The 16,326-nt window shown below is 40.3% G+C and overlaps 1 protein-coding gene across 1 annotated transcript in view; it reads left to right on the top strand.

Moving 5' to 3' along the window:
• IL1RAPL2 (interleukin 1 receptor accessory protein like 2) overlaps nucleotides 1-16,326 on the top strand; it is a 1,633,909-nt gene that overhangs the window by 1,486,047 nt on the left and 131,536 nt on the right. The gene's annotated exons all lie outside the window — the stretch shown is intronic.

Here is a 16,326-nt window from a genome sequence, read left to right as displayed (position 1 = left end):
AATATAACACAGAGTGAAAAATTTAAGGGGGTCTGAATACTTTCTGTCCCCACTGTATATTTCTATTGTCCTGTTTTCATCATGTATGCCCCATTTTTTATGTTTTAATATTTGTTTTCTATTTTCCTTGCATTGTCATGTTGAACACTGTAGTCCCACCCAGCATTTAAAGGATAAGTTCACCTTTTTGAGAAAAAATAAATGTGCATTTATTATCAGGAGCCTGCAGAGCATTGCAGGAGAGGAACTCTCGCCCACTTTCACAGCGGTGGATGAAGGTGGGTGCTGCATAGAAACATACAGTATTAATATGAATGTAATATTTGAAAGGTGAATTTTTCCTTTAAAGGTTTCCTGACGTTACGGACGAATCCTGGTTTGAGAAAGGGGCTGCATGCCCAGAAACACATTGCCTAATGCCCCCGGAGAGCTGCATGTGTGATCCTATGTAGCTGTGTATGGCTTGCCTGTGGGAGGGGTTTGATTTACACCAGTGTCAACTTTGGTCTTTGACAGCTGGCCGATGCTAAACTCTGGAGTCTCCCCTCTATAGACCCTGTGTCTGTATGATGTTTCACCTGGAATAGTTGATGGACAAATTTCTTGATGTTGTCAGACTGATGCCTTCATACTGTGATTAGTAATAGAAAGAGTAATCACAAAAAGGGGCCTGTAGGTAGTTCGATTGTCAGAGGTGCCCGATATGGTGGTTCAAAGGATAGGTACGAGTCGTCTGCTTTAGTAAAGCATCCAGTTGCTTTATTTCACCAAATAAAATGTGTTTTGTGGCTTTAAATTGCAACATACTCAGTTCAAGGTGATAAAATTGGTCCAGTATCAGCTGGTAGTGAGATCTACTTGGGGAATATTCTTTATTGGCCACTAGGTGAAATGTAGAGCTTGTGGCAGTGATGTCATCTAGATGGATCACATTTAGCTACTACATGTTATCCACCTAGATGACATCACTGCCACAAGCTCTACATTTCACCTAGTGGCCACTAAAGAATATTTTTTGCGCTGACTCTTTGTACTACTCTATTCACCAACCTCAGAACCCCCTAAGAGCACCCAGGATGGGAATGCCTGAGGCATAGAGGGCAACCACACTGACCCTGCGTTGAGACAGGTTTTCTCCACCCACGCACTAGGAAGGCCGTGTGTTCCCCCATAGTTGGGAGACCGCAGCCTCAACAGATGTCCATTTTGATTTTTTTCCTTTTTATTGTGGAAGCACTGCATTCCTGTTTTTGAATTGATCTACTGCACTATAAGGGCTCTCCTGGCACCCTCTTTTTTTTTTGGGTGGAAAATCTGAGCTTTTCCAGAAACCCCTGGCCAGATCCTTTGGTCCACGATCTACCACCATACCCCAGACCTTATATACTGCGACGTAAGTGGATATTATTATTTTATCTATTAAAACAATATTTTATTGCTGATTTCTTTCTGTGCTATATCTCTGTTTCATTACATGTGCAAGTTGGATCATCTGCCAGGATCCTCACCATGATGCTGATGTACTAACTGTCCTCTCACTAATTACATTAGTTTGTTGTGTCTAAATGTTTCTGGCGATTCAGTGAGGACTTTGTGCTCTCTTTGAACTTGTGTATGTATGTGTGTGTATGTATCTTGAAAAAAACAGGTGGGTTACTCTCTTCTTTTAAACGTCTCAATAGTTAGAGCAATGTCAGTGCGGGCTCCCAATATATCCGCCGATCAGATAAGGACAAAAAAACGGGACAATTGCTACAATGCTGCAGTCCATTTACTGAAAAATTGTTCAGAAAATACAAACTTGTAATGCCAATATGCTGCTACTGCACAGTTACAAAAATCACTTTTGTTCATCAGGCTAGCCAGGCTGTGTGTAACCTTCTGTTGAATAACGACATGGCTTTATCCCAACCCAGGGTGTAACCCCACAAGTGTCATGCCCCATTCACTAATTGTAAGCCTCATATGCATTAACCCCCAGTAGGGCAGTTAATCACGTAGCTAGATAATCAGTATATAACAGTAGAATTTGTTTCTTTTCCTTGTTTCCAAATCAGACCGATGTTTACTGGTAATATCATCCACTAATTGTTTGCATTTAGTGAATTCCTCAGCTGTCACAGAGGCTTTTAATTCCTGTTCAACCTTTAGCAATTGATCTGATATGGGTACAAAGGATTCCGAGAGGTCTATCTCCCACACTTTTCAATGATAATGATGAATATAAGGATACTTTCATGCAAATTCTCAACAAATGTTCATTTGACCTCATGACCCTGACTATCTCTTATATCAGTACGGAACTTGCGGTACTGTCAGATCAATTGCTAAACAAGAAACAAGGAAAAGAAACAAATTAGATCGTGACATTGAAGATTATAAAAGGAATCAAGTCTATCGATGGCCCCGCCCCTATAACCAACGCGTTTGTTCTGAGTATGGGAATGTAAGGAGAGATGTACCGGACAACTCCTCGGCTAATACAGACACGGATTCCTCATCTACTTTTTTTCAACACGGTCAGAGAGGGGGACTCCCTTGGATGCAAACCAGATCTCGTATCAACAGAGAGGAGATGGGGGGTTCCGAAAGATATTGCAACAGCAGAGGTAGTCAGGGTCAATCACGGGAAACCTGATACATAAAATATCCAGGCGGATCCTGTCACCAGAGGAGGTAGGACTTATTAATCGTTATTTAGACCCTTTTCAGCTTTATCAAGACCTGTATAGGTTATTTTGCAATATAAGATGGAAAGTACATTTTATCCACAAACCGTTTGTTTATGGGGAACCATTGGGTGACTCCTTAGACTGTAAATCATTTGGTTTAAAAGTCAAATTAAAATCGACATAGACGATGTGTTTGCGACATGGCAGGGCAACATTGAGTCATTAAAGGCAGTTGATGAAATATTGAATACATTCTGTCCCGAGATTCAGTTTAAAATCAACATTGGTGGCAAATCAGTTCCTTTCTTGGACACGAGGATTTATATAGATCAGAATCAAATCAATTCAAATCTACATATAAAACCCACTGACAGAAACCAACTTTTATTGTTCGACAGTTACCATCCTCCAAATGTGTCTCGATCAATTGTAAGGATTAGGAAATTAGGAAACATAAATAGGATATACAAAGATTGCCCTTTTCATTCCAGTATAACAGCTATACTGAATCTTTTTTTTAGAATCATTAAGAATCATTGGCCACTCCTGAAATGTGCTTATCCCCAGATTGACACTTTTAAACAGGTTCCTATTAAAGCCTACAGGCGTAACAAAACGCTGAGGGATTCCTTAGTTAGATCTGAGTATAAGGCTAGGACACAGGAAACTAAAATGACATTTTTAGGGAAGAAAAGAAAGGGATGTTATCCCTGTCTTAACTGCATCCAATGTAATTTATTACTTAAAGGTGATCATTATATACACCCCCCCTAGTGGGGAAAGGGTTATAATAAATGGTTTTCACACATGTCAATCCTCATATGTGATTTACATCCTCACATTTGATTTATGTCGGTGAGACAACACAAAACATTTAGGACAGAATAGCTCAACATAGAAGTATAATTAGACACAAACAACCCAGTCTGCCAGTGTCCAGGCATTTCCAAGAACAGGGGCATCATGATTCCGATCTTCGTTTCATGGTTTTGGAGGAAGTTTTTAGGGATAAAAGAGGGGGGACAGGATATTTAAACTAAAGAAAAGGGAGGTATGGTGGATTAACAAGTTGCAGTCTCTATATCCTAACGGAATGAATAGAGACTATGATTTGTATTTGTTTTTATAACAAATTAGCTATAAAATTAGCTGAAAATACATCTTTATTCTTTTTCTCATAGACATAATGGAAATATACGGGATTGGACACAGGAAATATATTTTGAAGATGATCAACTTCAATACAGACTGTTATGTAGTATTACTCATAAATTATGCTTAAGATTATCTATATTAGTGGTTTTTCTATATGGTACTAGTGCAATATTTGCCATTTTGTGTTTTGTACACATAATTCTTTGGTTTGATTATTATGGATACATTTTGTGTCTTTTCGGAATGACATTTTTTAATTTTGTTTTTCTTTTTGTAATTTTTTGCATTGTTTATGATTTCAAATGTGTTTATCTAGTTTTTCACAATATTGTTTTGCTTTTTCTATATCGAGTGTGTAGACTACTGTTATATACCGATTATCTAGCTACGTGATTAACTGCCCTACTGGGGGTTAATGCACATGAGGCTTACAATTAGTGAATGGGGCATGACACCTGTGGGGTTACACCCTGGGTTGGGATAAAGGCATGTCATTATTCAACAGAAGGGTACACACAGCCCGACTAGCCTGATGTAGAAAAGTGATTTTCGTAACTGTGCAGTAGCAGCATATTGGCATTACAAGTTTGTATTTTCTGAACAATTTTTCAGTAAATGGATTGCAGCATTGGAGCAATTGTCCAGTTTTTTTGTCTATATATATATATATATATATATATATATATATATATATATATATATATATATATATATATACACATTTAAATTTTTTTGGATGTTTTTAGTGTACATATATGTATCTTATTCATTTTTTTTTTATTTTACCAGAACTTTTTGCACATGACATTATTACTCTGATGGTCCTTATTATATGAGCTTACTGGCCACAGTCTATATACTAGTTTTCTTTTTTTTTTTTTTTTACCCAAAAAGAGATATCTTACCAAGTTAAAAATAATTAGATAGGGGTGCTTGATGCTTTATGTATGCTAAAATATAATGTACTATACATACAAATTAGGAGATTCTAGAATATGCTGTAGTTGATGCAGTCCCAGAAAATCGCACTGTTCTGTAACCTGCATTTATCTTAAAGGCCTCTCTAAAGCACATGATTTGAAGAATTTATGTTTTTTCATGTCACCCTTGAAGTTGTATAAAACAGAGTGCTCTCTCTTCCAAACAGTATTTAATAAAATGTATTTTTTTGTATTGGCATATGTTCCTGCCATCTCTCAGTGAGAGGCTCTCTCCATGCTCTTTATTTGTCATTGCCTTGACTACAGGCATAAAAAAAAAAATATATATATATATATATATATATCTGACTTTCAAGATACTCTTCCAATTGATTTTGATGGGGTTTGCATTAAAGGGTAACTACACTTTCATGGAAAAAACATTATAGGAAAAAAAATGATATAGCATATACAATTGCTACACAAACCATGATGTTAAAAATGTCACTTCCTTTTCAATCTGCAGCTGTTTTTATTTCCTGCAAAATTCTGCAACCTGGAGGCATTCTATACACTGCTGGTTTACAGAGCAGCCACAGAAATATAATTTGCTGCCAGCATGATTTGGCTCACTGATTTTCCTAAAAGTCTACTCTAAGATACAAGTCAAAATTTGGGAACTCCCTGCAATAAGAATTTCAGCTTTGGTGAGATACTCCCCAAAGATATGTAAAAGAGAAGCAGACCCTGCAGCTTTACCTCATTAGAACACTGAGAGTGCACCAGCTGAATATAATGAACCAGTCCACCAAATACAATATCACCAAAAGTCTTTGGGACCTTAAATATGCCACAACAACCAATTAAAATTCATAGTTTTATTACAAAAGATTATGATTAAAATTGCACTTAGTTCTATAAAAAAATAATGTACATACAAGAGCAAGAATGGAAGTATGTAACAATTGCGTTGAAGGCTGCAATGTATGAATTTTGTGGCATACCCCATTTCTACTGGACTGTTCAAGCCTCAGAAACATAGATACTATTTTTTTAACAACTTCAATACTAGGCACTTTCCCCCCTTCCTGCCCAGACCAGCTTTCAGCTCTGTTGCATTTTGAATGACAATTGCGTGGTCATGCAACACTGTAGCCAAAGGACATTTTTATCATTTTCTTCCCACAAATAGAGCTTTCTTTTGGTGGTATTTGATCACCACTGGGGTTTTTTATTTTTTGCGCTACAAAGAAAAACAGACTGAAAACCAAGAAAAAAAATTTTGTTTCTGTTACAAACTTTGTAAATAAGTAAGTTTTCTCCTTTACTGATGGGCACTGATGAGGCTGCACTGATGATGAGGCAGTTATGCCGCACTGATATGCAGAACTGATGGGCACTCATAGGCAACACTGATAGGCACTGATATGTGTCACTGGGCACTGATGGATGGCACTGATAGATGGCACTGTTAAGCAGCACTCATTAGGAGGCACTTGCAGGCATCATTGATGGGCACTGAGTGCCATCCCTATTGGGCATTGATTGGCATACCTGGTGGTCTGGGGTGGGCATCCTGAATCAGTCTCCATTGATAATTAATGTGCTGATTATCAGTGCAGACCCCCCCTACCAGGAGAGCAGCCGATCGGCTCTCCTCTACTCCTACCTGTCAGTGCAAGTGGTGGAAAAGCCTATAAACGGCTCTTCCTAATTACACTGTGATCAGCTGTGATTAAAGAGCCTACATCAGAGGCTCTTTACCAAGATTGGAGATGTGGTGTGTCAGACTGACACACCACACCACCGATCGCCACGATCCGCGCCCCCACGCTACTGGCTTATCCTGCTGGATGTCATAGGATGCCCAGTCAGGATAACTGAACCACTTTCTGGCCTCCATTCTGCGTATGGCGGGTGGGAATTGGTTAACAACACACTGAAAAACAAATACAAAATGTAATACTGCATGGATCAACTGTATATTGTGAAAGCATATACAAGAACATTTTGATACATATTTAATATTGTACATACAATTGTCTAAATACCTCCCAAAGAGGGAAAAAAACATATACAATACAAAAAAAATTTGAACAATCCCACATTCTTAACACTCTCTGGATGTGGATGCACTCCAAAAAAGGGGATGGGCACATGCAATAAGTCCCCCCAGCCTGTGGGAGGATCCAAAAGGGCACTACACAAACTAAGAAAACAAGGACCAAGTTAGCATGCAAAAAATTATAAAATTAAGTCTGCTTAACCCAAAAGAGGCCACAAACTCCACACGGGAAAATTGTTAACCAGCTATTAAAAAAAAAAAAAAAAAGTTCAGTCCAAGTCTCCGCAGGAACATTCAAATATTCAAAAAGCATATATTGAAATGCCTAGAAAGAAGCCAATGAACCAGTCCCATTCAGGATCAGTATCCAAAGGACATGATAAAACAAACACAGCGCTAACGTCAGAATCAGGCAAGTTCACTTATCACTATGGGAAGTAGTAAGACAGCAGCTCTTTGGTTTCTTTACTATTTCTGTTTGGTTTAGTGAATTAAAATGGATTTAAAAGAAATCGCTAAAACCCTTAGAAATACACTAATTTTGATTTTTTTTTCTCTTGTGAAATTAAACCTATAAAACATAGTGAATATAAATCCTGTTAATGCTTCTGAAATAAATGAAAATATTAACAGTTTCCATGTATTTATTTTCGGCAAGCAAGACATAATGCTTGCATTTCAGTTTGTCAGAACAAAACAGAAAAAAACACACAATAAATTAGTCACACAACATAAACATATACAGGAACAAGTAAACGTGATGCTCTCCATGTGGCACTAATGTGGATCAATAATTGCATGGCCCAGTGTAGCTGTAGCATGAAAGGACCTCATGGGCATTTGTCTGTCCTCCTTCACTTGCACTTGGCCAGAGATCAATTGAACAGTGTGTGGAGTTCTTTTATTGTGACCCCTTTACTTTCAGCCTGCTGTTGCCTTAGGGAACAGTAGGTCTTATAGATGTTATTCATGTTCGTTTTGCTTCACTTTTCAACAGAGAAACATTAATGCTCACAGAGGTTATCTTTCCTCCACTTGATGCCCAGCGTGATGTGTTAAGTAAAGGGATGATGCTGTCATTGCTGATAGCTTACATTTAGAAAATTCCTTTTACATATCAGTATAAATTGTCCGCTTCCATTATAGTCAACTGTGATGCATACGCCCACAAAGTGTTGGATCACACAGGGAGAGGACACTTGGAGCTCTTTATTGTGGTTATTTGTTATTTTATGAAGGTTATTGATCTTAAATATTCAATCAATGAAGCATTCAGCAAATAAAAAAAAAAGTATAAGGATACAGTAAATGTAACTTTATTTCTTGAGACTATTTTACAAAGATTCTTTTTCAATTTCAATCATCATTCAATGTAACTTTGAAATGCCTACCAATATAATTACCTTGTATGACTACAATTAAGTGCACATTAATTATTTTTTTTTTAACTATGCATAGGTAATTGACAGATTATTTTTTCTTTATGGAATGTTTTGTCTATCTTTGGTTTTGATATATAAATATTTTAAAGACATACATTTAATTATAGTGCTTGTCCATACTTTTTTGACTTAGAGCTGGTTCACTAGCGCAGTTTTATGTGTGTCATTGAAACTGCATTGAAATAGATGGCCTTACTTTTCTTCCACAGTAGTCCTTTATCTTATTGCAAAAAGTTACATGCATATAGTGGGGCACAATAGAAAAGTGGAGGACATACCATAGTGACCAATCACATTGTTTCATTTTTCAGCAAATAAAGGATGATATCCAGTTGGGGAGTCATACAGGAGTCACCTCTCCAAGCTTCCAAAGCTGCAAAACCAATCAAGTGCTAGTCCCATCCACACTCTGTGGAGGTGCGCTGACAGGAAAGGAGAAACCGCACACAGATGATGTCACTGGACTCTGTAGATTTAATTCAGCCAACACATTCAGGCAACATAGCACATCCTGCCTGTAGACTGTCCTTCTCTAACATGCTTTACCCTTGCAGACTGTCACAGACCTAAGGAAGGTCTGAGGGAAGAGTGCTTAAATATCATGATCAATTCAGTATTAAGGTGAGATAATCAAGCAGGCTAAACACAAAGACCTGTGTAATTAAAATTTTTCGTTATTTGGAGATTCCGATGTATCTAAATTTTCAAATGAAATGGTAACACACTTAGTTGAAATTTGTTTAGTTTATTTGTTTTCAAACTAATTTAATATGTTCGGAAGGATTTGAATTTGGATCAGTCGAAAAATGATCGACCAATTCAAATTCTGTGTGAAGAATAGCTGGTTGTTAAGCAGCAGGCTGCCACGTCCTTAACAGCAGATGAGCCATCAGCTGTCAGCGGGCTTCCCCGCTGAGAGCTGAAATGTAAACAAAAGAATGCCGACAATAGAAAATTCTGAAAAAAAAAAAAAAAACAGCGGGGGGTCCCCCCAATCCATACCAGGCCCTAAGAGTCTGGTATGAATTTTAAGGAGAACTCCATGCCAAAAAAATGGCATGGAGTCCCCCCAACATCCATACCAGACCCTTATCCAAACATCCAACCCGACAGGCCAGGAAAGGAGGGGGGGACGAGCAAGTATCCCCCACTTGAACCATACCAGTCCACATGCCCTCAACATGGGGGGGTGCTTTGAGGCTCAGCCCCCCAACCCAAAGCACCTTGTCCCCCTGTTGATGAGGACAAGGGCCCCCCTATGTGAATTAGTATGCGGTACACACTACCCCTACCCATTCACCAAAACAGTGTAAAAAGTGAATAAAGACACTGCACAAGTTTTTTGACAACTCCTTTATTAAAAAATAAAAAACAATGTGCCCCAATGTAGATCCATCATCAATCATGCCAGCAGCACCTACGGGCCTTAAAAAAGAAAAAAAAACCTCTGGCCTCTTCGAAGCCTCACCACCAGTGACTGCCTGTTCCTCTGTATGACATTTCTTAAATAGCTAAGAGGCGGAGTCACCCGATAATTTCAGCATGTGACCCCGCCCCTTGTGACGATCAACCCAGCATGCCCCGGTCAGTGATGTCACAAGGGAGCGGGGTCACCCGCTACTGTCATTGGGTGACTCCACCCTTAGTTATTTAAGAAATGTCACACAGAAGAGCCAGCAGTCTGCAGGGAGCGTTTGACGAGGTTAGAGGGTTTGGGGTTTTACTTTTTTCGGGTCCAGCGATTGATGATGGATCTTCATCGGGGGACATGGTTTTTGACTTTTTAATACAGGAATTGTCCAAATCTTTTGTAGTGTTTTTATTCACTTTTTACACTTTCCTGGTGAATGGGTAGGGGTACCCCATACTCATTCACATAGGGGGGGATCTGGGGGCTCCCTTGTTAAAGGATGCTTCCAGATTCCAATAGGATGCTTCCAGATTCCTCCAGACCCCCACAACCACTGCCCACAACCACTGCTACAACCACTGCTCAGGGTTGTGGGGATGAGGCCCTCATCAACATGGGGACAAGGTTGAGGGCATGTGGCCTGGTATGGTTCAGGCCTGCAGGACTGCATGCTCGGATAAGGGTCTGGTATGGATTTTGGAGGAACCCCATGCTGTTGTTTTTTTTTTAGTTTTGACATGGGGTTTTCCTTAAAATCTATACCAGACCCGAAAGCCTGGTAAGAATTGGAGAGGGGACCCCAAGCTGTCTTTTTTCTGAATTTTTTATTCTTTCTTTTCATCTGTCAGTGGGGAAGCCCGCTGACAGTTGACACTTATCAGTTGGTAAGGACGCGGCAGCCGGCTTCCTAGTCCACTACTTGACAACCAGCTTTTCTTCACACAGAATTAGAATCGGTCGATCATTTTTCGACTGATCCGAATTTGAGTCATTCTGAAAATGTGAAATTTGTTAGAAAATTAACAAAACAAAATTAAACTAAACAAAATTAAACTAAACAAATTCCGAAACAAATCAACGAAACAAAATTAGTAACATAATGAATCTATCCGAAACAAACACTTTTTGTTTGTTTATTTTTGTTTGTATGTCTGAAAATCAGCTTTGGAATCAACACAATTTCCTTGTTGTCCTACCTACATACTGTTTCCTGCATGACATACATACAGTATATAATATATATGTAGTTTGACAGTTCACAACTATCTAATTCCAAAGGAATTATCAAAGTACATGATTGGATATCATGCAAATCACCTAAGAATATGCAAATGGAACATTGGTATAGAGCACATCGGAACATCCACAGTGTATGTAAACAGATCTGTTTCTTTGTAAATAAACTTGGGGACAAGATGCTGCCCTTCAGTCTGCCTCATCTATTGCTCCATGCAGAATTGGCAGGTACCTGACTACAATCTGATATCATTAAACTTCAGACCACAACAAGTGGAGAATGTTGCTGGTTGAATCTTGCTGCAGCTTTGTCTCTTATATGTCTTGGGCTCTTTTAAGGGAGCATCTCTGAGCGTATTCTTAGCTCCTAAATAGGCTCTCCTCATGACATAGTAGTCAAAACCTCACTGCAGAAACCTCTGTCTCATCCCCTAATAAAGTTATCTAGTATGGAGCAATTACACCTCACTTTGATGAATTGTCGTTTAGCTATTGTCTTGATTACATGATGGCAGTTGTCAACCCATAGGAGAGTGTTTTCTGGAGGTTGGCTTGGAGTAAGCCTGTACCCCAATATTCCCATTACTTTTGGAACCACATAGGGTCATACCCAAATAATTATTGCAGATGTCAAGTTTGTTAGAGAGTATAATCTTAGATTTACAGCTGTGTTGCATGAATGACTTGATAAAATATATTGAGTCAGGTGACATCATCTATGTATGGTTTCTATTTTCCTGGCAATGTCAATCCAGTTGATTACACTATGACAAAGATTTCCAATTGACAGAGACCTTTATACCTACAGTTTTTTTAAGTAATCCTGTTTTAATTTAGTGTTTTAAAACTTTAGTTTATTACTGGGAAACCTGCTCTTGATTTTAGATCTTTGCGGTGAAATGATACTCTTTGACTATGTATATTTTTAAGAGGGGCCATATTGCACTGAAACCTGGTTCACTTGGATCACATCACCCATACACACTGTGAGACTTTACTGAATATTGAAGGAGGATAATACTTTGAGCACAGATTAACTTCCCTAACATGCACTTATGCTATCTGTGTGTAAAAGTGATTCCACATTTACTATGTAAATATTGCCTGGTTTGACAGGTGTAGTGAGGTGTACCTACAGTTTGGATTCAGCACTATATCATAATGTGGAAGTACTGTACATTAAAGTACACATAGTCCATAATGCAGTAGTAGTCACACTGCCCATTCTCAAATAGTTCTGGATGCCTGTGAGCCACCAGAAAACAAAAGCAATAGCAAATACATCAGCAGGTATAAAAAGTACAATACAGCACTTTTCGTTGAGATTTTATTATTCTCCACAGCTACATACAAATACAGTATGTGGGATAGGAAGGCATTAAAAGCATTTCTGAAAAATAGATTTTTTCCATGGTCAGGAAGATTACCAGATGCTAAAACTCTTAGTTCTATTAAATATACACCTCAAAGTCATTGTACTTTTTTCAGCCCTTTTAAATAAATGTAAATGCTAAATAAATTCTAAATATTACTCTTAGCCTACACATTCTATCTACTGTGGTTTCATGCTATACATTTGAGGGCTTCTGCTCAGGGCCATCTTAATAGCATCATGGGCCCCTGGACAAAGTAATGCACTGGGGTCCTCACCAGCCTGTTCCAGGTGTCCCTATCACAGTGCCCCCTTACATCACATTCTATTTACCATGGTTACATTCTAGACATTTGAGTGTTTCTGCTACCGGACAGTAAAATTTGGAGCCAGTACTTATTACAGGGAGAAGAATGTAGAAATAAAACTACGTACTAGCACAAAAAGAGACCTTTTTCTAGCTTCATTATTTAGTATCAGCATGTGGAATGCAGTGAGGCACAAAAGGAATATGAGGCAAAGGGTTGGGGTGCTGGTGGTGAGGAGGTCATTTCAGGGTCAGTCATTTCTGTTGTTTAGGAGGAGGAGGATTAGAGTGCTCGCGGTAAGGAGGAGCAGCAGAAGGAAATGGTGTAGTCTGGGGCACTCAAGGGGGATGTTTCACCACTTCCAAACCCAGAGAACTGCACATGAGTGAGGAGCGATTGGGGGAAACTCAGGGTCTTCTGCTGCAGGCAGATTGGCAGTTTTTGGTGAATGGGATTTTTTTATGCTCAAAGGCTTGAGCGGGGGGAAGCCCAGGATTTAGGTCCATTATTGGGTGCCCACCCTAACAGATACCCCTGTAGCCATGCCCCCGTAGGGGTTGCTGAATGTAGTGGTTCACGTGTCACCCTGCCATTCATCTCTCAGAGACATAGAACAGTCCATAAGCTTTGTTTTTATTGAGGGGATATAACGTGGATAGGAAATGGGAAATCATGGGATGCCCTGGAAAATTCAGTGCAAATTGCTTGGGACTTCTATATATACTCCAGTATATACACTCCAGTCTTCTCTCTAGCACAAACTCTTGCTTAAGACCTTTTATCCTTCACTCCTCCAGCATTTCACTTGCTGCATACTGTTAATCCAACAGCACTTCACTTGCTGTAGACTGTTGCTCCTCCAGACTAGCTAGCACCACATGGTTAGGCCTGACACTAGTTCAGCCAGGTGTCAGTGAACTGCCTTTTGTTGGCAGGGACCTCGGCCCCCTGTGGTGTAGAAATAGTTCAGGTGCTAACTGTCCTTTGCACAGCTACCAATCCCATACAGCTCTCTTCAGGCCTTGCCAGCCAACCTGGATGACCTATTTCCACTGCCCTTCCTACAGTCCTCTCTTCTGGTTCTGCACCCATCTCCTACTGCAATCTCCCAGTTATCTCAGGCGTGCCTCCCCAGTCCAGCCCTCGTGGATGCGACCAGTTGTCCTCCCTGTAGTCTCTTAGCAGCGTTCTCTCCTACTTTCCTCTCCTTGCTCTCTCATGTGCATCTCCTTCCAGGATCTCTTCTCTCCTGCTGGACCCCCGGCCCAGGGTCACCTCCCCAGACTGGGGAGCTCCCCGTGGGCCCCGACAGCCTCCATACTCTCTCACTCCAGCTCTTCCACAAGACAACTCTTCCCTAACTGGGCTGACCCTGGCTATTTAAGGAGGCCTGCCCCCTGCCAATCCAAGTTGGGGATTGGTCAATGCTCCTTAGAACACCCGAGGCAGCTCCACCTCTCCTCTCTTTCTAGCACCTTCTAGAAAGAAGAGGGAGGTGACAGTGATGCTACCTGTGAGTCACCCATCCCTGCCCCGAGCCACTCCCAGCCCAGAATGAAGAAAACACCAGCTAGGCCTGCCTAAATTTTCCTACTCTGCTAGAAAAATCCTCACCCTAGCACCTACCTAACTAGAGGGCGCTACACCACATACAAATGTATAATGGCTGATCTACTGCCACCATCCCAGAAGGAGCACAAAATGAACCACTTTGAGGAAAGCACTGCCTAACAATTTCTTTGACACATTTCCTGATGGTGGCATGATTCCTTCTGATGACCAACTTGCTTTTCATTCCCTCATCCCTTAAAGGATGTTTTTTTTTTTTTTTTTTACTGCAGTGACTAAATCTAGCTGCAGGCAACACTAATACCGCGTACACATGACCGGACTTTCCGGCAGAAAAGGTCTGACGGAATCATTCCGTCGGACATTTCGATCATGTGTGGGCTTCATCTGACTTTTTCTTTCTAAAATTCTGACGGACCTAGAAATAGAACATGTTTCAAATCTTTCCGACGGTATCAGTTCCTATCGGGAAAACCGCTCGTCTGTATGCTATTCCGACGGACCAAAAATGATGCAAGGGCAGCTATTAGCTACTTCCTTTTTTCTAGTCCTGTCATACGTCATCGCGTTCTAAATGATCGGATTTTGGTGTGATCGTGTGTAGGCAAGTCTGTTTCAGCGGAACTCCGTCGGAACTCCAGAAAGACCATTGGAGTCCATTCTGATGGAAAGTCCGGTCGTGTGTACGCGGCATTACAGGCAGCTGCTGAACCATAAGATTGCAGACTATATTGGAATATAAGGAAGAGGTGTACTGGTGGTGAGAAGGGGAAATTAAAACAGGCTTCATATTATTTTTTTTTATTATAGTCAGAGCACTGGAGGCATAGCTGCAGGGGAAAAACCTACATTCATAGGCTGCCAGCCATTCACAATGCAAGGGGTTAGGGCAGACAATAGCAAATGGTGTGGTGGACCACAGCTAGGGAGGAGGGCAGGCAGCAGCAAAAAATAGAATCCAATGACCATAGGTTGCCTACCCTTCCTCAAATTTTCTTTCAGCCCTGGTTCACACCAGTGCGTTTTTTTTTAAATTAACACTACTTCAGCCCGATTTCAAAGCCACTGATCAGGGCGATCTGTACCTCTGACTTCACTGTGGCTTGCTAATTCTTTTAACAAAAGTCAATGCAAGTCGAAAAAAAATAATTTTAAAAAGTAGCGCAGGAACCTTTCTCAAAGTCACTGCAACTTGAGTCACAGTGATTTGAACAGTTCCATTGCCGACAATGGGGTGTGACTCGTCATGAAATTTGAAACTGTGAAATCACACAACGAATTGCACTGGTGTGAACCAGGGCCTGTGGGCAAACATTTGAGGCAATCTAGAGGTTATACCAGGCACAACTTTTTTTTCTTCATTAAATACATATGTGTAAAATGTATTATACCTGTTTTTGTTGTCAAATGCTGCAAAAAAGGCAACTCTTGAAGAGACCGTCAGCAACAACTTCCTGATGTGCTTTGATCGCCCAAAGCTAAAATAACCTATTTATTGGAAAAACACAGTAGCTAAGATGCATTAAGATTAAAAAAAAACCTTCTGTGTGCAGCAGCCCCCCCCCCCCATACTTACCTGAGCCCTATCTCGAACCAGCGATGTTGCATGAGAGCCTTGGCTGTCTGGGACTCTCCCTCTTGATTGGCTGAGACACAGCAGTGGGCGTCATTGGCTCCCACTGCTGTCAAAGTCAGTGAACCAAGTAGGAGAGAGAGGGTTGGGTTGTACCACAGCTCCGTGTCTAAATGGACACACAGAGCAGTGGCTGGGGTGCCCAGATAGCAAGCTGCTTGCTGTGGGGGCACTGGGCAGAAGGGATTGGCCAGGAGCACCGAAGAGTAGGATCTGGGCTGCTCTGTGCAAAACTACTACACAGAGCAGGTAAGTATAACATGTTTGTTATATTTAACCAAAAAAACTCAAGACTTTAATATCACTCAAAAATTTGAAGAATTACCTATTAATCAGTTGACGTGGATGGATAATAATAATCAAAAGGGATTTTTAAGTTTACATACAGTATCTGTGCACACTGGTAGGGAACCATTTAAAAATGTTGATTTACAAAAACTGGAGCATTGCAAAATCTGGTACAGCTGTACGTGGTAACTATTCAGCTTCTACCTTCAGCTTGGTCAATTAAGCTTTGACAAAAAATCTTGGAAGCTGATTGGT

Source organism: Aquarana catesbeiana, linkage group LG09 (genome assembly GCF_042186555.1).
Source record: "Aquarana catesbeiana isolate 2022-GZ linkage group LG09, ASM4218655v1, whole genome shotgun sequence".
In the NCBI taxonomy this organism is placed as follows: domain Eukaryota; kingdom Metazoa; phylum Chordata; class Amphibia; order Anura; family Ranidae; genus Aquarana; species Aquarana catesbeiana.
This window is presented reverse-complemented; position numbering and strand designations above follow the sequence as displayed.